Source organism: Columba livia, chromosome 15 (assembly GCF_036013475.1).
Source record: "Columba livia isolate bColLiv1 breed racing homer chromosome 15, bColLiv1.pat.W.v2, whole genome shotgun sequence".
NCBI classification, from domain to species: Eukaryota; Metazoa; Chordata; class Aves; order Columbiformes; family Columbidae; genus Columba; species Columba livia.
In genome coordinates, this window is record NC_088616.1 from 2,336,618 (window position 1) to 2,364,148 (window position 27,531).

At 43.8% G+C, this 27,531-nt stretch overlaps 1 long non-coding RNA gene across 3 annotated transcripts in view; it reads left to right on the forward strand.

Annotated features, from left to right (window-relative positions):
• Positions 1–23,773, forward strand: part of LOC135575487 (uncharacterized) — a 110,847-nt gene extending 87,074 nt beyond the window's left edge. For 2 of the 3 annotated variants that reach the window (XR_010466307.1, XR_010466305.1), the window contains exon 5: positions 3–23,773. This is a non-coding gene — a long non-coding RNA (uncharacterized LOC135575487). The remainder of the gene's footprint in view (positions 1–2) is intronic. The other variant, XR_010466306.1, reaches the window with a different exon arrangement.
• The last annotated feature ends 3,758 nt before the right edge of the window (positions 23,774–27,531 follow it).

Below are 27,531 nucleotides of genomic sequence, written 5' to 3' on the forward strand. Positions count from 1 at the left end.
AGGTCAAAATCAGAAGAGCTGGTATCAGTGGTTTACACCAAGCAGAGAACTTTCCTGATACTGGTATTCCATGAAGCTACTGGAACATGCCCTGTGCACTGCTCTGTAAGGAATCATTGAGTTCTCATTGCTTCAGATGAGGGATTTTCTCCCAGGTATTCCCAGCCAGCAGGTTCGTGTTCCTGAACAGGGCGCAGCGTTTGCGGTTGTCTCTGATCTGGTACTATTGTTATACAAAAATAATATGCTTTAGATGTCTTCAGCCAGAAAGGTGTGATAGACCATCCCATGAATATTGCTAAGATACCATCTTGGAACTTGGAGTACTTCCTGCTCCAGAGAAAGATTCAGATTTTTCTGTGCTTTAGTGATGTTTTGGCAGATGCTGCAAGGGGAAAAATACCCTTCAAGCTCCTTCTCCAGTTCCTCAAAAGAGAAGGGTGGAGATTATTTATAAATGCTACTAGAGGTTTGAGAGAGAAGAGAGGTTTGAAGGACTGTGGATACAACTATTCTTTAATAGAGAAGTGAAGTGTAAATCAGTTGGATGAGAACCTGTCACAGTCGAGCCCCACCAGCTTCCCCGTGCTGTGAAAGGGCTGTTGCTGTGAGCCTCGCTCCTCTCTCTGCTCCATGTTTTGTTCAACTGTTTTCCCTGTAAATTGAAAATGGGACATCTGTAATGTGGAGATATTCTGGCAGGCAGGGTGTCAGAAAATTTGTGTATGATGCTCTTGTAATGATGTTTTCTAGTGGCTGCAGCTTTCGTCAAATGAGCACAGACATCCATCCATCCATGGTAATATTCCATAAATAAGTGTGTACGGCCAAATCACTGGGCAGCACACACATGGGCTTTAGCTTAGAGCTGAACATTCAATTTATCTGTTTTGGCAGAAAAAGATGAATTTGTGGTTTGGTTTGTTTTGTTTTTAACGTCAACTCTTTCCCAGGCCATTCTTACTTTGGTTTTATGAGCCTCAGGATGACTCTGAGAAAGTGTTTGTTTCCCATAGCCCCTCTGTTGTTTAGCAGTGCTTTGGGTTCTGTTTTTGCACAAATGTTCCTGTATTGGTTTCTGTGGTCTTCATATCCTTGGTAGCCCACCTTGTTACACAAGATGTTTGTGATACGTGGTGCCACCTGGATGAGTTCTCCTCAGGTCTACCATTTTCATATGTCTAACATCAGATAAGCAATATGCAGCTTGTTACCTCAATAGAACGACAGAGCCTTACCACAGTTGGTGGAGCCATGATTATTAACTAAGTCTAGGGCATTGTTGCAAGTTTTTGGTTTGCTTAATGCACCTTCCTAAAACTGAGCTGCTGGGCAGGGGGGTTGGGTTGGTTTTTGAGATGGAGGAGACGGTTTGAGCAATTGGATCAGCAGAAGTGACTTCTGATCAGTTTTTAAATCTGGCCTCACTTAAAAGCTGCTGTTGTACCCTGGCACTAACCCTATTGATCTTGTAGGGAGATTAATAGAATGACGTTGGAACACTGGGGTACTCAGAAACACAGGGCAGGAGCTATGCTCACACCCTGAAGGTCTCTCCAGCTCTCATCAGTTCACCAAAGCAACATGTGGTTATCTCCTAAAAGAGTACATTTCTACCTCGCAGCTGAAAACACATTTACTGTGATCTTTTTGTGGCATCTCTTTAGTGCAGAATGCTGAGCTTCACTTGTGTAGATTTGGTTTGTTATTTTCACCATCTGACTGCTCTAATCTGTCAGATTTACAGTCTCATTATTTTACTTTATTATTAGATCCCAGATTAATTAACACTGCAATGGTGCTGGCTCATTAGCAATATTCATTGGGGTCATCCCACACAGATAAGTGTACCAACCTAAGGACATGGATTTCCTTGTTATGTTATCACATTATTCACTTGTCCTTACCATCTCGGTGACACTGTGTTACTCCGTAATGCCGGAAGAGTCCACTTAGCTAAATATTCTCCATCATCAGTTACCATTTGTGTTGTTTTACTCTTTGTTCGCACTGGGCAGTGTGGTCTGCTGCTGCACTGACATCTTTCCTGAGCCTCTGCCTGCGCAGCTTGTATGCAAAGCAGTATTTGTGGTATCGCTGCAGGAATAATTTGATTTATTTTGCATGCAAAAGAGATATATCTTACTGAATTCTCCTACTTCCACAATAACTAGATATCAATTTATCAATTATAAGGTCAAGTCTCCTAAATAACATCTGGCTGAGTCTGCTGTTTCTTTCTTTGTTAATAAAGCAATTTTTCCTCCGATCATCTTGCAAAGTACCATTACTCAGAGGCTGTGTTTTCTTTATGTTGTGGCTCTGAGCCTCATTTCAAAACAAACCTCTAAGCCCCAGTTGTGATGGGATTGTCTGTCGAGCTGGTGTTTGTCAAATACTGCCTCCCTCCTCTGCAAAATGTTAACCTGTATTACCTTACAGTGCTGTATGTCTTAGATGCTTCAGGAGCCTCATGGCTATCTGTCATGGTCTGAGGCAGCTACTAACTCATGTGCTGGACGCTAGATATCACCTGAAATTTTGAAAGATTTGTCTTTTGGGGTGTTTTTGACATTTCTGGCCTATGTCAGATTAGTTGGAGTGAGTGAGCAGGAGCTTTAGTGAAATACTGTTTTTTGTGATTGCTTTGAGGTTCCCCAGGTCACCTACTCTTCCTATGAGTCTGTGGAAAGCCAAAGCTTGCATGGTTCTGGAAGTTGTACCGCCCTACTCATCCAATTCAGCCCATGAAACACAAGTCCACAGACTTCCTCAGGTTAATTCTTGCCTGGATTAGGTTACTTGCTGCAGAGACCAGGAGCCAAGCAAAGTGTGCAGCAGCTCATTTGTCCTGGAGAAGTCGAGGCTGCCCATCCTCGAGTATCTGAGAGCTGTAAACCAGCCTTTTCCCCATCACATAGCCAGACATGTACATGCTGTACAGCCACCAAGAATCAGGAAATGTCCCTTGCCCATGGCCAGCTGGGTGTTTCCATCACTAGTCTGGAGGTCTGGGGCAGGGCTACAGTCCCGTGTCTGGAGCAGGCCTGGGCTGGTGAGCTTTAGACTGCCCATGTTTGAGAGTTCACCCCTTCTGTCAGATAAAAGGAATGGATTAAAATTCTCCAAATGCAGAAAATGTATCCTTGTTTCAGTTTGCATCTTCTTGTCCTCTGTGTCTGTGGCTCATCTGTGAGAAGGAGGCAAACTGAAACAAGGATACATTTTCTTCACTGCAAGGAGCAGGAGGTCTCCTGGTAGTGTAGGTGCTGAGCAGTTAAGCATGGTCTTCTCCGTGGTGCTTTAAGGTGATGGTATAGGTAGTAGATTCAAAGGAGGGGGCTGTGTTCAGCATTTTGGTCATGGTGCCAAACAGAATTGTCCTCACTTGTCAGATCTCCCCGGTAGCTGGGATGCCAGGACCTCTTTTGGCGCTGGTCCCTTGGCCTGTGCATTTTGTAAACCTCAAAATGACATTCCCAATGACCACCAAAACAACAAGGAGATCAGCCTTCCTCCTGAACTAAAAGATGCTAAGGGCAATGGTAGCACTGCAAAGCTGTTTAAAGCCCCTTTCCTGGTTGTTCCTCCTAAGCCTTCCATTTAGAATTATTTGAATTAGTGTACGTTGCTATCTGAGAAGTTTTTTTGCTACAGGCACTGTATTGACATCACCAGTATCTACTGCTTCTGGGAGAAAGAGCAGCTTGAACAAAGGCTTTGAAAGTATCAGTGTGTTCAGAAGCCAGAGTTGGGAATTGAAGCCAGATACCACGAGCGTGTTAACATTTCATTTAATCACAAACCATTATCTCCTTCAATGACCATCTCAGTAATATGGCCAGAATTCATTTTCACTGAAGTCTGAAGACTGGTATTGTATTTAGGTTTAGCATTCCAGTATGCATTGATGAGCTAGAAGCAGCCTGAAGGGAAAATAGATGTAAGAAAGTAGTTCTTGATGTTAGAGATGACAGGGTAATACACATGAAGAAAGTTACTCCGAGATTTTGTTTTCCTTTAAGAGGAGACACATATAAGTATCTATAATAAAGAGAGCAAAAAAATCATGAGCCTTTAAAACAAACAAGCAATAGAACACAGATCCCTGATGTGACTTGGTGCATGTGGTAGTCTGGAAGCAGTTTATTGCAGTTGTCCTTCAAAGGAGTTCCCATGCTGGGATTGCAAATTATTTGGAAACAAATTATTTAGTGTGACGAAATAAAGGGTATGGCATCCAAAAGTGAAATAAATCCCTTAGAGCTTCATCTGGAGTGGAAGCAATACTTGTGAATGTCTCCAGGTCAGAACAAATCACACAGGACTTTAACTTACCAAACCCCAACCAATTCTGCCAATTCGTGAGTTGTACCTACCAATGCCACTGCTGTGGCGAGGCTGTTGTCCCAAAACCAGGGTTCTTTACCCTGTGTGCATCTAAGTGAGCCAAATATAGCACACAGAGATGAGATATTGTTTATTACAGAGTTGTGCAACCTGGCTGCTGGAACAAAGCCAGCACGCCAGCGGGAAAGGTAACAGCCGTTATATACAGAAACTTATCCCTACTCAGGGCAGTCCTAAAGAGCCTACTAGTTGCACATTTGCACATTGCATTAGATAATCATTTTAGCGTATAATGAGCAGCATTCAGCTAAAGGACACTTTATCCAACAATCTTGAGATACGTGTTAAAGAGAGACTCAGCTAATTGTGCGGGCCTCAAAATGTCTAAAGCTGCAAGGCCAGTCTCTGATTAGGAGTTTTGCAAAGTCACCCTGGTCTTTGTCAGACTGACCTAAAACTGAAAGGATTTACCTATCTTTAGGTTAGTAATTGCAGACAGGATTCATTCTTCTCTGTGGTAATGACAGCAAAGGTGATAAACACTGCTCTGCTCTGCTCTCTGGGGTCCTGCTGTGAAGCTCATGGGATTGGGATTGCAGCTGTCCTGGGAAAGAAGGGGTAATGACACTCGTTTGTATGCACTTTTAATTGTACAGCTATTGGGTCTCAAAATGAGAAGTACAGCAAAACCTCTGTTTAACTAGGATTAGTTTCTTTACATATAATGGAGAAAGACTTCACTTGGTTAATTTTAGCCTGCCTCCTGCCTTTCATTAGCAGATAGAAGGTTCTTTGTGTGCAGGGGCGGGGGGTACGGAGCACAGGGAGGGAGATCTCCGAGGCTGCTGGTTTCTGCTGGGTGGTTTTCCGCAGGAAGCAGCTGGGATGCTGGAGCTGCTTGAGGGGGCTTGGACACAGACAGAGGCTGTCAGGTGTGTGCCTCTGGCTCTGTGAGAAGCCTTAGTCAGAAACTATTTTTGTTTAAAGCAGTTCTCACATTCTGCATTATTCAAGACTTCAGGCCTTTAGCAGAGTCCCTCCAGCAGCCCCTGCTGCAGACAAGGGCCCATCTGTGACCCGGCTGCGTACAGCAAGGGGAACTTCTGTCCTTCCCCACTTAGAGATGGAACCAAGAAAGTCAATGGTACTGACAGTCCTGAGGTCACAGGCAGTGCAGATTTTCCCTGGAGTTTTACCAGCGCCTGTGGGGGATGCAGACATTTGCATGAATCTTAATAGCTTTGTATTTTGGATAAAGCTGGACCCAACTTTATACCAAAGTCATATCTGGCAAATGCAGTCTGAGGTTAGACAAAGCAGTGGTTTTTGTTTCTTTTTTCCCCCTTTTGCTCAGGAAATAGTTACCTGCAAGAAGCTTCCTAGTAAAATTGCTCATCTTGGGGTCCTTCATCAATCTTAGAAGAGCCATGTGTCTGTGAAGCTATGCACACTGTGATGTTGAACTTTCCAGCAGACATAGGTCTCCATTTATTGTCACACAAGAAGGTTCAAGGCTATTTTCTGACAGGGAATCAAGGAAAGCAAGAGTTTCTCAGAGATTTCTTGTGCTTTTGGAGAAGGAAGGCTCTATGTGGATGGTGCAGGACACAAAGTGAGAATTGCAGCAGAGCCGGTTGCCAGACCAGACTGTTTCTGTGCTTGATGCAGCATCCTTAGGACAGAAAGCCTTGGGTAGTCACGTTGGATAGGCAGACAGCATAACATCCTGGGGTTTATTTAATTTTAATTATGAGGTTTGTTTAATTGTGGCACTGATGAAAGGGTCACACAAAACATGCACAGCACCAGTGAAGCTGTGTGAAGATACTTGACGGAAATGAAAAGAGCACTCTTAGCCTAAATCCCCAGTGCCCATCCCTGGATGCCATGGGCAGAACGAGATACTGAAGCAGAGAAATGTTGAACGGCTCCTGAAAGCTGCGCAAGAGCCTTTCTGACCATTGCTGTTCTCTGGCAAAGCCCCTTCTCACCATGTCCTTTGATGACCAGGATTGCTTTGCTCAGTGCTTAACCTGAACGTCTGTGATCTGAAACCCTCTGTGGGGTGAACAGGATCAAAAACATCGCTATAAAGCCAGTATTAAAAGAGATGCTTCTAAAAAGCACATAAAAAGGACCAGGAATCTTGCACCAAATCATTTCCTCCAGAAAGGAAAGTTGTGGGCCGAACCTTCCAGACTTCGCCATGAGTCACGGCCTCCCGCCACGCTCCGGGCGGGAGGAGGGGGGCTGACCTCACAGGTCTCTGTTCAAGATGATCAACTCTGTCTTAAAAGTCTTCTGGAGATGACTCACAGCTCTCCTTTCACAGCCCGCAAGCAGAACGATGCAATCTGTGCGAGTGAAGGGATCTGCCACAGACCATCAGGCTTTCAGTGCAGATGAAAACTGTCAGTCACTTGTTGAGTTGTGCAGTTTGTAAGCGTAACAAGCCCCGTTTCCCATTGTTTTGGAGAAGAAAAAAACTAACAAAACAAAATCCCCCAAAACAACAACAAAAACCAACAGGAAAATAAAGTAAATTTCTTAACAGAAATTAATCTTTTTAAAATTTCAAATTGCAACAGTTTCCCAATTTTTTTTTTCCCCATGAGCTGTTAATCCTCCACCTGAACGTGAATGCAGGGATTTCCTAGAGAGGACCAAGCTGTGCCTCTGCAGGGCACCCCGCCATGGTGGGGCAGGGGCTGTCTGTGGGGCACAGGCCTTGGGGGGGTAACAGAATGGTTGCTGGGTTTGAAGGGAAGCAGGTCCCTAGCAGAAGGTGATAGGGGACATGTTCCTACCACTTACTAGGTGACAAAATGCTTTTCATGAACACGTCCTTTACTGCAGTCTGGCGAATTAATAAGGATCATGGATAGGAAAAAAAAGACAAAAAATCTAATCTCCCCGAGAAATCCTGGAGTGAGGTGGTATCCCGAGTCTTTTCCATAGGAACTATGGGATGGTTCCTGTTTTCCACAACTGTTGCACTTCCCAGATCACATTGAACACTCTTCCTCTTGTCCACGGAATTTACTGAGTTCTCTCTTCAGGCCTGGGAGGAATCAGAGCCGTGGTTTGCAGGCTCCTCGGTTAACCCAGAGGTGTTATAGCCACGGGGGTTGCTCTGAGCTGCTGCTGAGCCCTCCTGCGGTAGCAGGGGATGGTACCCCTGTGTGTAGCAGGGGACGGTGTCAGACCTAGCGGAGATTAGAAAACTCAAGCAGGTGCACATGTAGTAAAGATCTTTCAAATACATTGGACTGTGAGTAAATTTTGAGCATGTGGTGGTGAAGAAAAAGAATATAGTGGTCTGAATGGAGGAACAGGCTTGCCAAATGCTTCAAGAAAGCTCAAAGAGGTTTAAATGGTATTTTCCTCTGCATTTATATGTGCTGAGCACCACTGAAAAGGGCAATGGCCAGAGGTAATGTTGCTGAGGATGACAGCCCAGATGAACTTCACGTATTTGAATAGTGTTCAGATAAAACACATGGTCTGGGTCAGCGTACTGAAGAGTTTTTGGGAATGCCACACTAACGTGGCACATCTCAGGATGATTTCTAACTGAAGGACATAGAAGATGCGTGGGGCTGCAGCAGAACTGATGAGTGACTGAGGCTGAAGAGTCCAGCTGGAAATTCTGGCAGGGCTAATGGAGTGTGCGATGAAAGACTGGATTAGGGCTGGCAGCTGGAACAGAACAGCCTGAGATGATCTGTTGGAAGATCTTGAATTAACCTGTGACAATCAGCCTCCCGGGGAGCACAAGCTGCCGGTTCAATGTCCCCAGCGGGGGGGGGGTGACCCGGGATGCTGGGCGGGGGTGGATGTGAGCAGAACTCCGGACCCCGCGGAGAGGAGCTGCTGCGGAGGGTCCTGCTGTGCTCGGCGTCTGAGCCTGCGGAAAGCGCTGCCGCATGGAAACCGAGCAGCGTTTTCGAGCACCAGCGTGGTGATGTGTGGGCAATGACAGCCCGGACTGCACAGGATTATCTGTCAGATGAGCGTTATTGTTGCAGCAGAAGATGAACGAGCTAGCAGCTTGAAAGCAAAAGGGACACTTACTGATTTTAAATTGAAAATTGACACAATCTCATGAGTTATTAGAGGCAGCATTTGCAGTACTCGAAGGGGAGCCATATGCAGTGGGAGGTGAGCAGTTAAAACGCTCAGCTTTTGGTTGGTCAGTTAAGGGAACGCAAACTAAAGGAGGTAGGGGTAAATAACTGGAAAATTTTTGCTGTGATAACAGCTTGGAAAAAAGTGCTTGTTACTGTGTTAAGTGTATTCAAGTCCTTGGTGTTTTTAAATCTGGGAGTTAGTTCACTGAAAGGTCAGGGACTGAATCAATGAGGGGGAATTTGAGAATGTCCCCAGGGAATGAGAAACTCTCAGCAGAACATGCCCAGAGCTGAGAGTGCCCCTTGGCCAAAGCCACCTTTCCCTTCTGCTAAGGCAGGCATGGATTTCTGTTGTTGGTGTCAGATGCAGATAATAAGAATGTTAACTTTGTTTTTTATTAGTTCTAGCAGAGGAGAAAAATGGAATATTTAGCTGGTGCTGGGTGAGGTAAATCAACAATGAAAAATCTCCACTGCTGCTGGGAAATTGCAATTTGGAGAGGAAGCAGAGCAGTGAGGGCTCCTGGGCACCAGACTGCGCGTTCAGCCCTGCCAGACCTGCAGCACAGCACCGGCTCACTCTGGGAAAGTCCTTGTCCCAGAGGTGAGGGCTTCCCTGGAGTTCCAGCTGGGGTATGTGAAGGTTTGCAGGGAGCTTCTAGAGTCAGTAGAACTGACCGTTCTTGCTCTGTAAGGGCCTCAAGATATGGATGTGTGGCACAAAAGCAAGAGGAGTCCCAACCTTGTGCGGAACAAGGCTGGTATGCAGGGCTGTTCATTAGAGGAATGAGTGGCAGCTTGTACCTTGCTGCCCTTCCACATCTTGTGGGGTGATGCATGCAAGCATCCATCTAGTAGCATATATTTTAAAATGGATGCAAATAAATACGTATATAACATAGACCAGAGCAGACTGAACAGTGAAATCTGCAGGAGTGAGCAGCTCCTGTGGCATGGGGTGGTCTCCGGTCTCTGTATCCTTTCAGTAGTGGTGACTAAGGTTCCACTATTTGTCCTTGCTAGTAAATATTGGGAGGCACTCATTGTCAGAGCAGGCAGTATCTCAGATCTTGCAAATTTCAGTAAACTGTTCTGCTCTTTACATCTTTGAAAGAAGCAAGGGCAGGCTGAGCTTGCATATGCAGACACAGATCTACGTTAACGAGATGTCAATTAGCCAGGCTTGCCGCGGATGGGACCTACTTGTTGTCTGTCACTGAAAATACACGACTTTGTATCACACTGCTTGTCTGAGTGCTCAATAGGGGGTGAGAGAAAGGACTGTTTTCCTTTCCTCTTCTTGTTTATACATATATATATATATATATATATATATATATATATGTTAGCACAACTGAATGGGAAATAATGTTTGTTTCCAGAAATGGGTTTTCAGGAGCTCCTAAGAGGCACTGCAAACACTCAGCATTCACACACACCCCAATAAGAATAAACAGGGAACTGATGCATGCGAATAGACCATGGGTCTGGGCATTTGTCCTCCCAAACTCTCCAGGGAATGCTGTTAGAGTCTGAACATTGTGGGAGGAGAACTGTGATTTATTCACAGAATCACAGAATGTTAGGGATTGGAAGGGACCTCAAAAGATCATCCAGTCCAATCCCCCTCTTACCATAAATAAATAAAAATAAATAAGTAGGCTAAATTAGTAATAAATAGTTCAGCCAGCTCTAGTGCTAAATAAACGTACTGAATTGTAATGAAAATACTAAAGCCTGTTTGAACTGGAGCTAGAAATCCAAGGAGAAATAACTGTGGAGCTTAAATTAGCACTCACCATAAAATATAAATATATGATAGAAAATATATATTTTTTATTATTATTACTATTCTTTTACCTCCTGAGATGTTAGAGATTCATCTGTTCCCTGTTTTTGGAAGGCTTGAACCAGACCCTATTCAATGCTACACTGTGACACAAACTACTAAAGAGTTATAAAATTCCTTGATGTATGCTTTTGGACAGTAACTGTATTTGTAGAGGCTCTCATGGGGGTGCATTAATACTCATATGAGACTCTTAAGTTCTTATAGCTATCTCCATATAAAGGATTTTTATAGGATTTTCCACACTGGGGTGGGGTGGGGGCTGCACAATTTTAATTATACAACTCAAGCTGAATTGGTAAGAGTTACATGCGAAGGTAAAAGCCCTTTAGCAAGGCAGACTCCTTCACTTGAACTTAAAATAATTCTCTTCTTGCGAGTTCCCCTGAGAACAGCTGGAAAAATCAATAGCTTCTCTGTCACACAGGAGAGACTCGGCTTTGCCAGAGCAGGGAGCAGCGTGGTGCAAGGGTTTGCTCTTCGTGCCAGGTTTTGCTCTTGGTGCCAGGGTTTGCTCATGGTGCCGGTATTTGCGCGTGGTGCCAGGGCTTGCTCATGGTGCAAGGGTTTGCTCATGGTGCCAGGGTTTGCTCATGGTGCCAGGGTTTACTTGGTGCCAGGGTTTGCTCATGGTGCCAGGGTTTGCTTGGTGCCAGGGTTTGCTCATGGTGCCAGGGTTTGCTTGGTGCGAGGGTTTGCTCATGGGTGAGAGAGTTTGCTCAGTGTGAGGATGTGCTTGGTGCAGGGGTTTGCTGGGTGCAAGGGTTTGCTTGTGGGTGAGAGGGTTTGCTCAGTGCGAGGGTTTGCCTGTGCTCTGACACCAGCACAGCTGATGTGACCCACGTCTGGGTGGCACCAGGCTGCTCAGGGGCCACCAAGTGCCCATCAGCCTGTCATGGCCACTTCAGACCATGCAGAGCTCTGCAGAGCTACAAACTGTGGTGTGAGTCAAAGACTTAAGAGCAGCTTTGATGAAACCAGGTGGTTGAGGCAAAGAAAAGCAACATGCAGATGGAGTTCTCAGTTGGGGTCAGGGGTGTTTCCTTTGGAGAAGGCGCAGCTGCCCTTTTATTGAGGGCAGAACCCTTGAGCAATGGGGTGGGATCAGCTTTGGGACTGCACCCCTGTCTGGTGTGCTGGGGATGACCAGCAGTGCTGGTGCTTTCGTCTCTTTGGCTCATTGACCAAGAGAAACCGAAATGCCCGATGGGATAAGGAGGGCTTTGGCGTTAAGGGGCAGCTGGAAACTGGTCCCGATGGTGGACAGGAGTGTCTTGATGTGCAGACAGACTGGCAATTCCATGCCTCTGAGGTGTGGGCAGCATGCTGGCAGTGATAGAAAGCTATCAGGAGCTAAGATTCACTAGTTTGCCTGATGAAAATAGGATTATCTCCCTCCCTAAGTCCTGCAAAACAGCTCTCAGAGACAGAATATATCTGTATTTTCTGACTGCACTACACAACAAACAGAATATAAGAATTTAGGACAAACAGATAAGGTTTGTAGTCTCTCTATGTGAACTGAAAATGAAAAAATGAGAGTTTTTTGCTTCATTATAATAGCACAGAGCAGAGTGATATAGTGGCTCTGCATATGAAATAGAGTTAGGAGGATAATCAGCCCAAACCTCCTACAATCCTACAATAGAGGCACCGGCGCTGGAGGCAGGAAGGAGAGTTAATAAATTAAGGTGCAACTAAAATAGATTCATGGTCATTTAGCAACGTGTCAGGGCTCCTAGAGAAATGAGTATAATGTGTTTAAGTCTAATGTACAAACAACTTTAAACAGAAAAGAATGAAGGAAGGAGAAAATGGGGGAAGATTTATTGCAGCAAGCAGCTGAGGTCAGTTTGCTTTCACAGGAGAACAGGAGGAACCAGCACAGGCCTGTTGGAAGGTGGCTGTGGCACTTCTTCCCTCGGTAGGAAATAAAACACCTTGAGAAAGTATCTGAATACCCTTTTTTGGGATGGGGAGTGGTCAGGTAGAATAAACTTGAGCCACTGATGTATTTATTGTTCCTCCTGCATTGTTGTGAGAAGTCGCCATGTCCGCTGGGTTTCCCATCGAAGGACGATAATCATCTATCCATCTCGGGCAGAATAGATGCAGCCAGTGGTTCTCTGGCTGCTGGGAATCCACCTGTGCCTGCACATGTCGGCTAGGTACTTAAAGAAAAATATATTCAGCTATGTAACTATATAAATAGTTACTTTTAAGCTCTGATCTAAAGAGAAGCGGGGGGAATTCAGAAGTGTCTATGCAGGCGTTCAGTATGGATTTAAGTTCACCGAGGGAGCAGCTCGCTGGATGTAGAGAAAGCTTTAGCAGGTGTTTGTAGACAGAACATAAAGAGCAGTTTTGCTGAATGGGCAGTTGTGGTCTGAGCCCTCTCTGACAGATGCAAGGCAAGTAGAAAAACAGGGAATAATTTCATTTCTTACAGTGGTATTACTTTCTCTGCTCCTATGAAAGCATGTCTGTGCCTAAATAGGCTCTCTAAGGGCTGTGCTTTAAAAGGTGTCTAAGTGAATGTTTTAGAATATTTTTTTCCCTCTGGGATTGAAATAGAGACATTAATTCCATTAATTCCATTTAATGGCTTTATTGTGATGGTGCTCACACCCCTTCTATATTCATTTTTTGTGACTTGTTTAGCAGTTACTGTTGGTGCTGTTCACTGAAGTGGCACATTATAAGTGAACAGGCTCCTAGATGACATGGATGATTTTTAAACACTTTATACAACCAGAACATATTCATGCAGGACAGACATTTATTCAGTTGTTTCCAGAGACTGAGCCACTAACAGTTACATTAGAGAGACAAAAGGATCTGAGCTTCTGCTCAAGAAGTGCTGCTTTTGGCTGTTACCCTAATGAATCTACTGTTGCTAGATAACAATAGATAAGAAGTTTAAGCTTCAGGCTTTGTCTGCTTCAAAAATACCTTAGAAAAATGAAAAATCAGGACATGCCTCTTCTGCAGTTAATCTAAAACTCCAGCGATGTCAACAGCACAGGTGTGGGGCTCAGGAAGAATTAGAGCATGAGAGAAAAAAACCTTTTCTTTATGAATCAAGTGTTTGATTTAAAGTTTATAAATGTACTTTAGAAATCTCTCACTTAAATCTCTTATTTGAGGCAATAAGGTATCCTAAGCTCTTAACATTGTAGAGCTAAGTCTAAAAATAAATGTAAAAGAGAAGCAGATGTAGCCAAATGTAAGCCTTGATCCTTGTTTAAGATGCTGGCAAACGGGCTGGGATCCCTGGGCCAGCCGGCAGCCCCTGCACACTGGGATCCACCTGGGATCAGTTCTGCTGCAAAACTACAATAAAAAATGTCCAGATCATGTTGTCAGTGATGCTGTAAATCTGCTCCTCTCACCGAATTTAACTGGAGCCCAAGTGCCCAGAGCGGCAGGTCATGCCCCTGTCGAGCTGTGTGCATTAGTTTGAGTTTGAAAATCATACCCTTTGTAGTTAAGCTGTAAGTGTAACTATATAAGAGATTTATAGGGGAGAATTTTGTGTTGATTTACTGTTACTCTACCCAGATGTGCGCTCCTGGATGTGTGTGCCGGGCACGGGCTTTCCCTTTGTAAATCCTGGGAGGTTTCTGCGTTGCAAAGAGCAGGGCTCCTCAGTGCTGCGATGACTGGGAGAATCCGCAGTGTTGCTCACTAAAACAGGGCAAAATGAGTATGATCTCAGTCGTAAAATTCTTCATTTCATAGTTCATGCCGTTTCCAATTCCTCACCACAGCAGCGCTTCATCAGGATGCAGGACAGGTTTACTGACCCTATCCCTCCTGCTCCATTGTTCCTGAAACTGCCGCAGATCTTCCCAGCAGCTCTGCTGGTTTTATTTGTTTATTTACTTTCCATTATCTTCCTTTTTTGAGGTCAGTAGATGACCGGCAGATCTGCCCAATTTATTCCTGTGTATGGCAAAAGAGACCTGGGTCACCCAATGAGCCATGAACTTCTATTTCTATTTCGCTGTGGTTGTACGGCCGTGATCTGCACACTGCCAGTCATCCACCATATTGATGAGATTAGCTGGTAATTAAAAACCCAGCCAAGCCAGACAGAAGAAGATGACTCAATTAGCAGAATGTCACTGAATCTAATTTACTTTGCTTATCACAGATTCATTCTCTAATGACTTAGAAAAGGAGAGTAGGACACCTTCAGAGGGAGATCCAGGGGCTTAAAGGCTTAAACGCTTTCTAACCCCTTTATGCTGGTGGTTGGTTTTGCGGGAAGCGTGTCGACTCTGCTAATGGCACGAAAAAGCTGGTTCCCAACAAATGTGCCCTAAGAGAGTGTATCGACACAAGTATGCTGTTGGCTGTTCCATGCGACAGGCAGTGGTTAGGTCAGACCTTCCTTTGTTTATAAACCTTCGTATGTTTTTAAGTTGATAGTAAGCAGGAGCTTTGGGCGTCATGTTCTTGGACCTGCGTTCAGGGAGCATTCAATCTCAGTGATCGTGAACTGACACTGAATGGGATATTTGGCAAACGAAAGTACGAGGGATTCCTGGAAACTAAAGCATGTCAAAAACAGACATTTTCCACTGCAATGAGTATTTTAAGGCACTTCTCAACGTTTTTCTCATTTCAAATGTGATGTTTGGATGATTAACAGTTGGAATAATGTATTTTACTGAAGCCCTTTGGAAATACTTTAAGAGACTGTTGGACAGATGTACAGCTGAATTTGTATGTAAAGTGGAGAGTACAAACCATTAGCTCTTCTGCTATCTTCATGGTAGATAATGTAGCATATTATGGTTGATTTAAGTGAGGATATTACTGGGCCCTGAGCTTTTAATGTGATCTACATGACAAAGCCCACATGGCTTCATGGGTCTTAGCGAGCTCACGGGGACCATACAGGGGTCCCTACGTGCCAGTCATGCAACAGGATCAGGGCTGAAGTCTGCAAGATTTTCCTCTTGTTGGAGCTTGTGTATCACTGCTCAATACTTGACTTTTTTAGCCTGGAAAGATGATTTCTGGCTTGGCAAAGAGACACCAAATGGAGCAAACCGTCTCATTCTGATAGCTTTGTTCAAGTAATAATAAATATAGCAGAAAATATGAAGCTCTTAAAGCTTCCAAAGCCATTAGAGAATATATCTTCAGAGACTTAATCCACGCTGGCATATCTAACAGTCCAGTGAACTGGTTTGGCAACTGTAATGAGGTGTGTGCTTTTCTGCAAGCGTGTGTGTATATATGTTGATTGCATGAGGGAGGCAGGGGCTGATAATGAGGATGGATGGGATGGGGAACCTTCTCTGTTTTGGTCCTGAATCCATTACCAAGTGTCAGAGACTGAAAAGGACAATGTCTCTAACATTGTGGCAGAACCAGTTCATCCAGCCACAGGAGATGGGACATTGAGGATCAGGTGAATTGCAATTTACGTATCAATGACAAGCTAAGAGGCACCAACAAAGGCCAGGTGGCTGACACAGAGGGTGGGGGATGTGTGGCACTAAGGGGAAGGACTGCTGAGACCTTTCAAGGTAGCCCGAGACCCTTAGTGACTTTTCCATCTTTCACAATCACCTCGCAGTAGCACCTGTGGAGAGGACCAAAGATTATGCAAGCAGGCAATCCAGAGGACTGTAAATCCCAGCTGTGCAAGCACCGGGGCAGCCACCATCCTGAGGACCACTCTGCCCAGCAGTGTCACCACAGGGACTGAACAAGACACTGGAGGACGCTGCACATTGCTGTATCTGAGACTGCAAACCCCATCATACACAAAGCAGAGCCATAAGGATGGTGGTATCTCTCTCTCTGTCTCTTTTCTTTCTTTCCTGTACTTCTATTCTTTTGCTTTCCTTCTTATAAGTAATACAGCAACGTAAGATTTACAACCCCACAGGTGCCACAAACTTTTTATGTTTACCAGTTGAACTTAAATCACATAAATCCTTCTGCCACCAAAACATTTGCCAGTTAGGCTGAGCTGCAAAATAAAAGCCTTTTGTTTAAGGACCTTAAGTATTGCATATATGCTTTTCCAACCAAGGGGACCAACGAACCTGAGTCACCTCCCCCACTACCCATACACCTGTGGGCGGGATGTGACACCAAGATTTAAGAAATGTTGGTTCAGTGAGGCTGTAGCTGTCCCTAAAATTCACTGCTTTCACTACATTTATAATGCAGCTTCCACAAAGAAGGAAAAAATGTTTAGATGTAGATTGCTGTGCAGAGACAGGCATTAAGTATTTTGCAGTGTGAAATATTGCACTTTAAATATTCTTTCCTGCTATTTTCAATCCCTCTTTCCTTGTTTCTTGCCCCAATAGTTCTCCACATCATAGAAGGCAATTTCTTTAACAATGTGCAATTGTTCGAGGGTTTCTTCCCTGCTCCATCTCGGTTGCAACAAGCTGTTTTGCAGAAATCTGGCCATTGGCAAACATACCGCTATAAACTAGCCTGGAGAGAACAAAACTCAGTAAGGTATTCTCATTAAGCTAATAATGACAAGGAAATCCAAATCCTCTCCCCTGAGTCACTGGGGTGACAGTGCCAGGCGGCACTGTGTCATGTTCAAATGCTGCCAGTGGGTATTTTGTATGTGTGCTGAGATCACGACTCGGAGACTTTCAGAAAATGAAATGAACTATATGAATTTATGACTAGCTGTAGCCTTGGTATTAACACTTATTAATTCCGTTCTAACTCTGCTGTTAATACCATGATTATCCTTGTTATTATTACTTGCTTGCTTTGTTATCTGGAGAACAGTGTTCACACAGATTGCTCTTCTTGGGCATATAAGCCACAAAGCCCAGCTCAAAGACCCTGCAATTTCAGAGCTAGATCTGCTCTGCTCACAGCAGGTAGATCTTATTCTCTAAGCCTTTCCAGTGACTTTTTTGATGGAAAATGTTGAAGACTTCCACAGGGGCATCCCAGTCTGGCTCCAAGAAGAATAAGGCAGGCAACAGAAGAGATTAAATACTCATTCATTTTCCTTTTGTACGTACCAGCTGCAGAGAGTGGGTCTTTTTGTGGTTTCTATCAGTGAGCAATTTGTTACAGGTTCAGAGAAGAGATGGAAAACCACAGGTAACTTTAGCATGGCTCTGTTGTTGCAGCATTGGAGCTGGTGTGTTCAGTAGAAGAGTTACCACAAAGCGGTAGGAGTGAACAGAAGCAGCAAAGAAAGCTGGGGAGTTCCTCAAGGATCCAAGGGTGAGAGGCTTAGCCTTGGTGCTCTTAAACAGAGGGAACAAGAGGAGAGAAGCTGGAGGATGTGATCAGCAAAGCTTACACCAGAAAAGATGAGGCTGGGCTGGAAGTGTGAGGAAGGCTGCAGGTGTGGGTTCTGGATGACGGCTGGTTGTTGTAGGTGATGTACAGAACGCTGTACCAGCGCACAGGAAGGAGAGATACTTTATAGGAAGGTGTAAATGACTGAAAAATTATCAGTCAAGAACAAAAGAAAGATATGACTCAAAGATAGTTGTATTAGTGGAACCGGTGCTTTTACACACTGAATCTCAGGGATGGGACAGATCAAAGGGGAGTGCATCCCAGGATTAAGACTGTTGAACAAAGACTCTCCCCCAAGGCAACTCTGGCTGTAAGAGGCAGTGGGGGTATCATCATTTCATTCACAAGCAGCGCCATGGAAAAGAAGTGTTCAAACAGTTCTTAAGCCTGGTTCTAAAGCATCCCTCTTCCCCATGGAATCTCAAAGTGTTTTGTAAGTCAGACACATCAGGAAAAGGTCTCTGTCAACCAAATATTTATTTGAAGCCATATCACTGGAAAACACAGCATATAAAAGGAACCCAAGTCTCTCAGGCTCATGTGTAAACCAGTGATGATCCTCTGCTCTGATGTTTTGGAGTACTTTTTATAGATTGCCATCATCGATGCATGGCTCTCCCTTAACTCCTTCAGGGGCTCCATCCCTGGTCCCTCCCCTCGGCAGTGAGGCAGCTGTGGTCCGTGTAGCTAGAAAGAATTTGGCGGCAGACAGGTTGGGTGGATAATAAGGCACAGGAGGGCCTTTTATTGCTTTTGTGGGACCTGAAGATGAGCACAGGAAGGAATGGTTTCATTCACACATAAAAAGCCAGACACCATCAAGTGTCGCTTTTAATTCTCCACTCATCAATTAAAAAGAAGAGACGAAGAAGCTCGGAGCCCCGTGTGATGCAGCCATGTGCATTGCTGCTCCCCGCACTCCCAGCCAGCTGTCTGGTGGTAATTGGGGTCCACAGCTTTGCCTGAGAGTCGATAATTACCATCGCCACTCATCGTGTGAGTGCCAGGTGGAGATGGTGGCATTGGGGGATGAGGGGTCTAAGAGCTGGGTCTGGATGTGCTGATGAGGAGGAACGTCCGTGTCTGCTTATCGAAGTCACATCCTGGCAAAGCACGACTGTAGAGGAAGGTGAGCAGGGTGAGGGGAACGGGAGTGGAGCGCATGGTTGAATAGCAGAGGAAGCAGCTGGGAAGAGAGGAGAGTTTCTACCACCTGCAAGAACAGGAGTAAAAAAGCCTAAATTTCGTCTCTGTGGAGCTGAGGACCTGCTTGGACAGTTCTGATCATGGTTGTGGCTGTAAAGATGTCCTCAGTCTCACCATGGGCAGCTGGCACTGCCCAGCCACCCTGCTCAGCAGGTTACATTTCAGCTGGGGGTTGGCTCCTCCCAAAAGTATTGTCCAGGATATGGTTGTCCAGCCATAGTGCTGTTCCTTGCACGTTTGCTTTGTTAGATTTTACCCTTGTGCACTGGAGCAGGAGGTGCGAGGGGTGGCTGCTGCCCCTGACCTGCCCCGGGGCTCCCATCGCCTGGCTCCCAAAGGCTGTCAGGGCACCAAGGGGTGCTCCGCATGGACAGAGGGAACAAGACGTTCTCTCAGCACAAGGATGTGCTGTGCCAAACCCAATAGGTGCAGTAAGGCATCAAGAAATTTTAACGTGACCTAATAAAAACAGTGCTGCCTGAGCAACTGAGATGCAGCCTCTGCTGCACTCAAGGAAACTGTCCGGCAGTGCTGGGGAAAATCAGAGCCCTGGAGCAGCCCTGCAGCTGTGCAAAGTGAGCACAAAGGGGGAACAGAAGGCACAAAAATGAGAAGGAAAGGGAGCTTGGTCTTCAGCTCCCTGGCTGCTCCTGTGTGCTGTGACCTGAGCACGGAGCTGCCCTTCCTGCCATGGGGAGCTGCGGCTCAGCGGGGAAATCCAGCAGAGTCCGACCTATGAGGAAGGTACTTCCCTCAAGCATGTAAAAAATGTTTTTTAAGAAAAGAATGAAAAACTCCAGCAAACAAACCCAAAGGTTGTTTTATCAGCCACAGAGTTACTATGGGTCTTGAGTGGAGTAGGATTACAAATAGTGTAACAACAGTCTATATCTGTGTTAGCCTAATAACATTTCTGTCTTTGACCCAGCCTCTCAAGGCCTTCCACAGATGAATACCAATGACCCAGGCCTTCATTATCCTGTCATTACACAAATCCTGCTGTTAATTTATGTATAGGAAAGAACTAGCAGCTACATAAGGCTTCATCAGCTGCATAATTACTGCATATATTATAAAACAACAGCAAATGCTGTCTGTGAAGACAAACCATCTCTGCTCATTAGAAACCTGCAAGAATTAATTAAGCAGGGTGTGATTCTGTCACTTGCAGTCACAGAAATGGTCCCAGTGTGGCTCAAGATTCAGCTACCTTGGTCTTCGCAATGACTTTAATGGAGAAACCAGAGCAACTATTAATAAGATCAGCATCTGACTTAAACCAAAGCTGAGGGAGGCAAAATTTAGTGCTGGAGCCCCCAACCCACCCACCTTTCTGAGGGGGCTGGATGCTGTTTTCCTTCCTGTGTCTTCTGTCAGTGTTCGAGCTCTTGGGATGCAGGTACAGATTAAACTTTGAAAGTAAATGAAACGATCCTATGATTTAAATAGAAAACGAAAAGGATTTAGGAATTTTCCACAGTGACATTAGTATTCTAAGATCAATTTGCCAGCACAGTGCTCATAACTTCCCAGGTTTCTGTTTGCTTATGTGCAAGAAAAATGTGCTCTGGTAGACTGACTGCAGCGATTAGTTAAATTACTCATACATCCATTATTTAAAAAAACTTCTATTCTCCTTTGAGCCCATGTTTGTTTAGTGCCACCTGATAATAACTTTCTGCTTGAATGATGGCCACTAATTTTGTTTATGGCTCTTGAATGTCAATCATGCATACATTTGGGAAACTCAGTTCAGGCTGGTAGGTGTGGGTGCGTATGGGTGCGTGTTTTCATGACAGCTTATCAAGAGAAATGGAATTGGGATTTGGTCAGCTTATGACATGAGTGATACAGATGATTTGGTAACTGTATGAGTGAAAAGCGTGTAGAAAATTATATATAAAAGGGGAAAAAAAGCTCTGCTGGTGGGAAGTGCCAGGAGTACTGGGACAGCGGGGTGTGGGGTTGCTTCGCCTGTTCTTCCTAACACCAGATGATGCACATTAGCAGTCACACACCTCCATGGCAATAATGCTGACCTGTGTTTAATGCTGAATTTCTCACAAAATGTGGCAATAGCAAACCTCCCTTGAGTCAATTCTGGCATGAAGGGACAAAAAGCTTCACTTTTCACTAAGAATCTGCTTATTCTCTTCAAGATGACTGAGTTATTTTGAGTTTATTGCTACTATTTTAAGAATATTGAAGGTTTTGAACAATTTTTTGTGAAATACTACTTTGAAAATGGAAATGCTGTTATTTTTTGGCATTTTGTTTGTGGACACAAGTAAGTAATGTCTGCCCAATGGGCATTTTTAGTTCGACCATTTCTTCCACTAAGTACAGTATGTCCTCACTGGAATGAGAGAGGCACATGAAAACTCATCAAATTTGGTTTGATCAGAAAGAGAAAACATAGATAACATTTGTACATTACTGACCTGAAAGGCATTTACCTTTCTTGATGATCCATTTTTCAGGGAACGCATTTATTAAAGATACAGGTTGTGAGTTTGTAACTATATAGTTATTTTTGTTTCTCTCCCACATGCCTGACAGAGTCTTCAGTTTGAATGTCTGTTGTCTTCATGAATTGTCTTATTTATTTAATTTAATGTTGCCTACTGGAAGTCCCTATTAATATTAATGTAATTAATAAAATATTATTTTATATATTAATAAAAAAATAAAAAGTAATGTTAATCATTAGGTAAAACTGCATGATGCCACATGCCTTTCTCAGGTGTAAGTTTTACAGAAGTTGTCATTTTAATACAGTGATAAATTCCATTTAATGTAAGTCAGGACTTTCACAACAGTGTCTTTAAGTGGTTCATTTTGTCTTACAAATGTAAAGGTCTTATATTTCAAATGTATAATGAGGCCTTTTTGTTGTGTCTTAGACTTCTCTGGCATAAATACGCTGCTTCATTAGCAACTCCTTGTCAGTGCTTCTGTAAAGAGTGATTACTTTCCTTTACACGTGTTGTCGCTTCTCCCGTGGCTTAATTTGGGTTGCTGTGTCAAGGACATGGGGAGCATAGGCTGGGAAGAATTTCACATACAATTTTTGACTCGTTCTCTGTAATCTCACCCCACCGTTTTGCTAGCTCTGATGTACTGAGCACTTTAAACACTATGTCAACACAGTAAAGTTTATACTGCCAATAAAACCTGTTGGCAAGCTCACTGAGATATTCCTAGATCTTGGAAGGCAATTAATGTTTGAAATACATAATAATCTGTTTATTGCAACATTTTACACATCTACAAAACTAAGTTACCAGTCAGTAGCTGGCTGTAAACTACTGTGCTGCAAGATAAACCTGAAGTAGTAAATACTGTATATTACACTATATGCTCTTTAAATAGTCTAATTTTCAAAGGGATGTTGGAGAGAAAATGTTTATTGTTTCCTGTTTATTCTTCAAATACAAATGGTGGAGATATATAGCTTATTAAATAGATCTCTGGCATATCATAATTAGGTTGATTTTAGTGATGGTTGAACTCTAGCTCCAGCTAAATGATGTCTGTCAGCACATAAACACCACTATCGCTTTAGTTGCATTTAATATCCCATTTTATGCTGTAAATATTCCTTTCTCCTTGTATCCTGGTTTTCAAGATGCTCTGAGCCCTTCAGCTTTGAGGTGAGATGTTACATCTCAAAGGTATGCACTCCAGCGAATGAGCTTAAGTATCACTATCGGTGAGAGAAAGCTGTAAAGAAATGCCTTTGCAGATTTCATATGTTCTTGAAATTAAATTCTACATTTTATTAGGGAGTGTGGTGGATTGGAGGAGTGTTTGCTGTGCCTCTTTGTGTAGATAGTTTGGAGGGTAACTGATGCTTAACTACTCGTCTGACATCTCTGACAGACCCAGGACACACTCTGGTTCCCTTGTAGCATTGAGTTGCTTCGACTCTTGAACATCAGTCTCACTTACTTCAGTTTTAAGAGTCAAACTGCTAAAATGATTGGGGGGGGCTGTTTAAGGAATTGCACAGTAATGAAGTTCTTTGCAAGATGCATAATGAAGAGCTTGCAGGTTTCTATCAGTAGCTAAGTAGATCTGTAGTTATCAACTCTGTGTAAGGTAGAAACTCAGGAAGAGAAAGCTGATCTCGAGCTATAAATGTGTTGGTTGGTAATGTAGTATAGATCACATGTGCCTCTCTTGCAAATTAGAGTTAAGGTACACAGATTATTACAGACCCAACTGTGAAAGTTGAAACCATGTGCCCTGGCTCCCTGCTCACTCGTGGCGAGTTTATACCAGAGTCTATCCTGGACTTCTGTCAGTGGAAGGAGAGGGATCAGTGAACACTGAACGAAGGGTCAGCCCTTTTCTTATTGCAAAGGGCGTTCATAAACAATTGGTGCCATTCAGGGCTGCAACAGCCTATTGGCAGAAGAAATCTTCTTTTTTTCTTAATCTGTATCATCGACACTAAAGCATCCTATTCTTGATACTCCTGTCTAGTTAATGGCGAGTTAGTAACAACTCTCCCTTTCCGAGGAACCTCGGAGAGGCTAACCTAAGGCCGACCTGAAATTCACTGACCAGAAGGTCCTATTGTATGGGGCTGGGCCAGGACACAGAATAGAAACCATGATTTCCCCGTTCTGATGGGCAGAGGGCAGAAATCTAAGAACTTTCTTTGACCTTCAGTGAACTCAACTATGAAAAAGGAGATATTGCTGGTCTATCTAAAATGGAAAGCCTGGACATATCTAATACAGTAATTTATGTTCCCTGGTAAGACTCAGCTAAAAGAAAACCTTTGTCTCTCAAGTGCTGAAGGGTTAAGTAGTCCTTTTTTAAATCCTTTTTTCTTCCCTTTTTTTTTAGTCATATTCACCCTGTATATTCAAAGATGAAGTAGATATATAGCTTTACCTCATATCACCACACCCCTGCCACCAGTTTGACTGAGGTCTTTTCCTATAGGTGACTGAAGCAATGCGTATGTGCCGTCAGTCTGTAAAGAAAACTACTGCAAAGTTGACAAAGAAACTCTGTTCTAACCTGCTTGTGATATCTTTAGGGTCATGGAATGTTCTGGCATTAATAGCCGAGACAGGATTTTGGTTGAGATTGAATGAAAGAGGAGCAGTTATGGACCAGTTCAGTTCTGGAATTCTTCATACCCAAGTCTTCAGAAATATACTGAAAAAAATCAGATAAATAGTCTGTAGAAAGCAGAGAGGTGTGAAATAATGAGTGTAAGAATGCAACATGCAGACTCCTCTAGGAGTCAAATAATTCCGGTTCTGTATCCTTTGAGGAGAGGAAAGAGAATAAGAAAGAAGTAATGAAGCTTCTGATAGAAGACAGCAAAGAAAGGACAGAAAAATAGAGTTCTGATTATGCTGTGACCATTCAAATATGCAAGTGATAAACATTAAGTCAGTTGTTAAAAGCTCAGGGTGGGATAGCTGGAAAAATAAAACAATAGATAGGACTTTAATAAGCAAATGAACAGAAGTCATAGTGAAAATAAAACCAAAAGATTCATGGGTATTCATGATATGGTGAGAAAGAGTATTCATGATACGGTGAGATGTTCATAATATGGTGAGATATTCATGATATGGTGAGAAAGAGTAAAAGTAGGTTTTGTAGAGAATAAAGCTATGCCTCAGAAGTGGGAATTCTCCAAGGAGAACATGTATATTAGGGTGATTCAGCTGATGTTGCCCATTTTTGTCAGGCTTTCAACGAAGTCTGACATGAAAGGCACTCAGAGTAACTAAGCTCTCGAAAACTAAGAGGGAAAGCACTCTGGCTAAAGGACAGGGAGCACATGGTAAGAATCACCACTTTTATACTGGAAGGGTGCGGCTGATGGGTTTCCTGTGTCACTCAACACATTAATAAATGGCCTGAAAAATAGAATTAATTAATAGTGAGATGAAAAAATTTACTGAAACAGAATATTCAAGGTAGTAAAAGCTGAAATTGACTGCAGAATAAACATGAGAAAAAGTGACTGGGTGGCAGCATGGAACCAAGGGCTCAGTGTTGATAAATGCAAAGTAATACACAAGGGAAAAAATAACCTTTACTATTCACACACCTTGATGGGCTCTAGATTAGCAGTTTCCACTGAGGAAGGTGCTCTGAAAGTCATTGGGAATATTTCTCTGAAAGCATCAGCTAATTCTAGCAGCAGTCAAAAAAGAAATTGACTCTTGAGAATTATTAGGAAAGGAAGCGAGAACAAACCAGAAAACATTATGGGCTGTGCTCATCTCTCTAGTTCAGTATGCAGTTAGAGTCCTCAGCTCAAAATGGATATAAGTAGGGCTAGTATGGAGATAGGCCTGAATATTATTCTATATCTGCCATCTGAGAAAACTACAAGTCTTCATCTTGGACAAAGAGAACATCGAGAAGAAGATAGAGCTCCTTAAAATGAGTGGTGGTGTGGAGCAGGTGAGCAAAGAATTATTTTTCCTTGTTTCTCAGTAAATGAGAAACAGAGAAACAGAGAAAGAAATAACAGAGAAAGAAATAACATAGAAAAAAAGAAGTACTTATGTATGATGTAGAAGTCACCCACAAAAGATGTGGAGTTCAAAGTTACAAGCACAAGTTCAAAATACAAACTTACAAGTTCCTGAAGAAAGCAGGTGAGTTTCCGAAGGGTCAGTGAACACCTGGTGCAGGTGTGACCCCGTCTACCAGGTCCCTAAGCTGGTGGCTTAGGGTCTCAGGGTGGGAGCGCTCTGTGGCTGTCACACTTACTGCTGCTCACAGGGTGGTGAATATCCTGAGCTGATCAGGATGGTTTTCTGTTGAAACAGCTGAGCAAGAAATATCACATTTTTGGATTGTGATGGAATTTATCTGCTTTAGACCAACCAGAAATCTTACCTGCCATTCCCGCGTGGAGGATTGGAGTGCTGAAAGGCAATAAGCTTACAACATGTTTGGCTCACGGTGAGATGCTCACAATGTCTGAAGTTAAAGTCCCTAGGGGCTTGTAAGAAATACATTTTGGCAAGTTCATCCCTCCAGACTGTATTCTTTGAACATCTGTGAGGATTAAAGAAATCCAAACCAATCTGGACTCAGTGGAGTTTTAGCATCACCGTGAAGCAGTTCCCCTTTGATTTGCAGAGCTGCTGAAGGCTCTTGCCCCTTTGTTCCCCACTGGCAGTGGCTGTTGTGGGTGCCCAGACCTGTCTGTTCCAGCACCCAGGGGGCCTCCTTGTCTTCCTGCAGCTCAGAAATGTCAGAAGTATCTGCGGCTAACTGGAGCACTTGTCTAGCCATTGTCTTCTCTCTGTCTTCTTGACTCCTCAATGTTTTCTGTCACTCAAGACTCACATACCTCTTCTAAGCAGAAACACCATCAGTGAGATTTCCACTCCTGCACCATCTGAGCACTCTGAAGAGACATCAAAAAATGCAGGTGTCCCAGGCAAGGGCAGATTTCCTCTGGGCAGGTGATGGAGGAGACAGCTCTTCAGTATTCACCCAGGCCCCTGGCACAGCTCGGCTGGGGACGAGACCCTACCATATGGTGCTGCAGACCAGGGAGCTTGCTCTAAGTCATGTGCAGTTGACTGGTGCTTTGGACAGGACTGGGAAGCCACCTTGAGCTCATACAGGGCAAACAAGTTGAAAGCTACTACAGCACCCTCCTTACTGACCATGGACAGGCACTAAGTTCCATGTTCCCTTTTGGGGTGTTTTGTTTTTTTTTCCTCCCAAGTTATGCAAAGAAATTTCCTTCTGTCTTACAGGACGTTCCAACCACTTTCCCAGTTCTGGCAATCACATATAAAGTGAGATGAATACATAGTAAAATGTACATGGCTTGAAGAGAGTTTTATGTCCTTTTAAGAGGTCTGCTTGCCTTCCCCACAGTAAAGCACTTTGAGATCTGTGGATGAAAAAACCCAGCTCTGTATAGAACAATGAAAGCACTAACACCCTCTGGGATAAATCCTACAGCATTAGGCAGGCCTGAGATAATTATCGTTTTCCAGCTGAGGAAGGAGACAGCAAGCTGTGTGGAGCTCTGAGTTTTATCTGTTCTCTTTCTGCCATCAGAGGAGGAACTTTCATGCTCAGTTTGTATGAAAAAATGTAATGGAACTCTACAGTGAGTAACTTAAAAACTGAATAACTCATTAGGACGTCTGTCCTCCAATTATGTCCCAATTTGCTTACCCCATCAGGTCCTGGTTAAATCCTACTTTATTTCGTGTTTCCGTCTATTATGCCAGTAATCACTTTGATGCCTTTGAGGTTTATCTTGGCTGGTCTCACAGTACTGTGTGTGGTTCAGATTTCAGACTGGAGCAGGGAGCTACCTTTGGACATGGTGTCCTGGCCACAGCTGTGTTGGGTTCAAAGATTACTGGTACCCACAGCTTGTCCTCTCCCTTCTCCCTAAGGTTTGCTGCCCCCTTCAGCTCTGCAGTTAGAATTTGAATGCCTACATAGCCACAGAACCACAGAAAAGCTGAGGTTGGGAGGTTTAGAGTCTGCCTGGTCCAACACCCCAGCTCATAGTGGGGTCAACTAGAGAGAGTGGCCCAGGGCCATGTTCAGGTTTTGAATATCTGCAAGGGTGGAGTCACCACAGCATCTCTGGGAAAAGTGTTTGCAAGGGGGATCGAACATATTTCAATGTGTGTCTCTTGTCCTGTCACTGAGAAG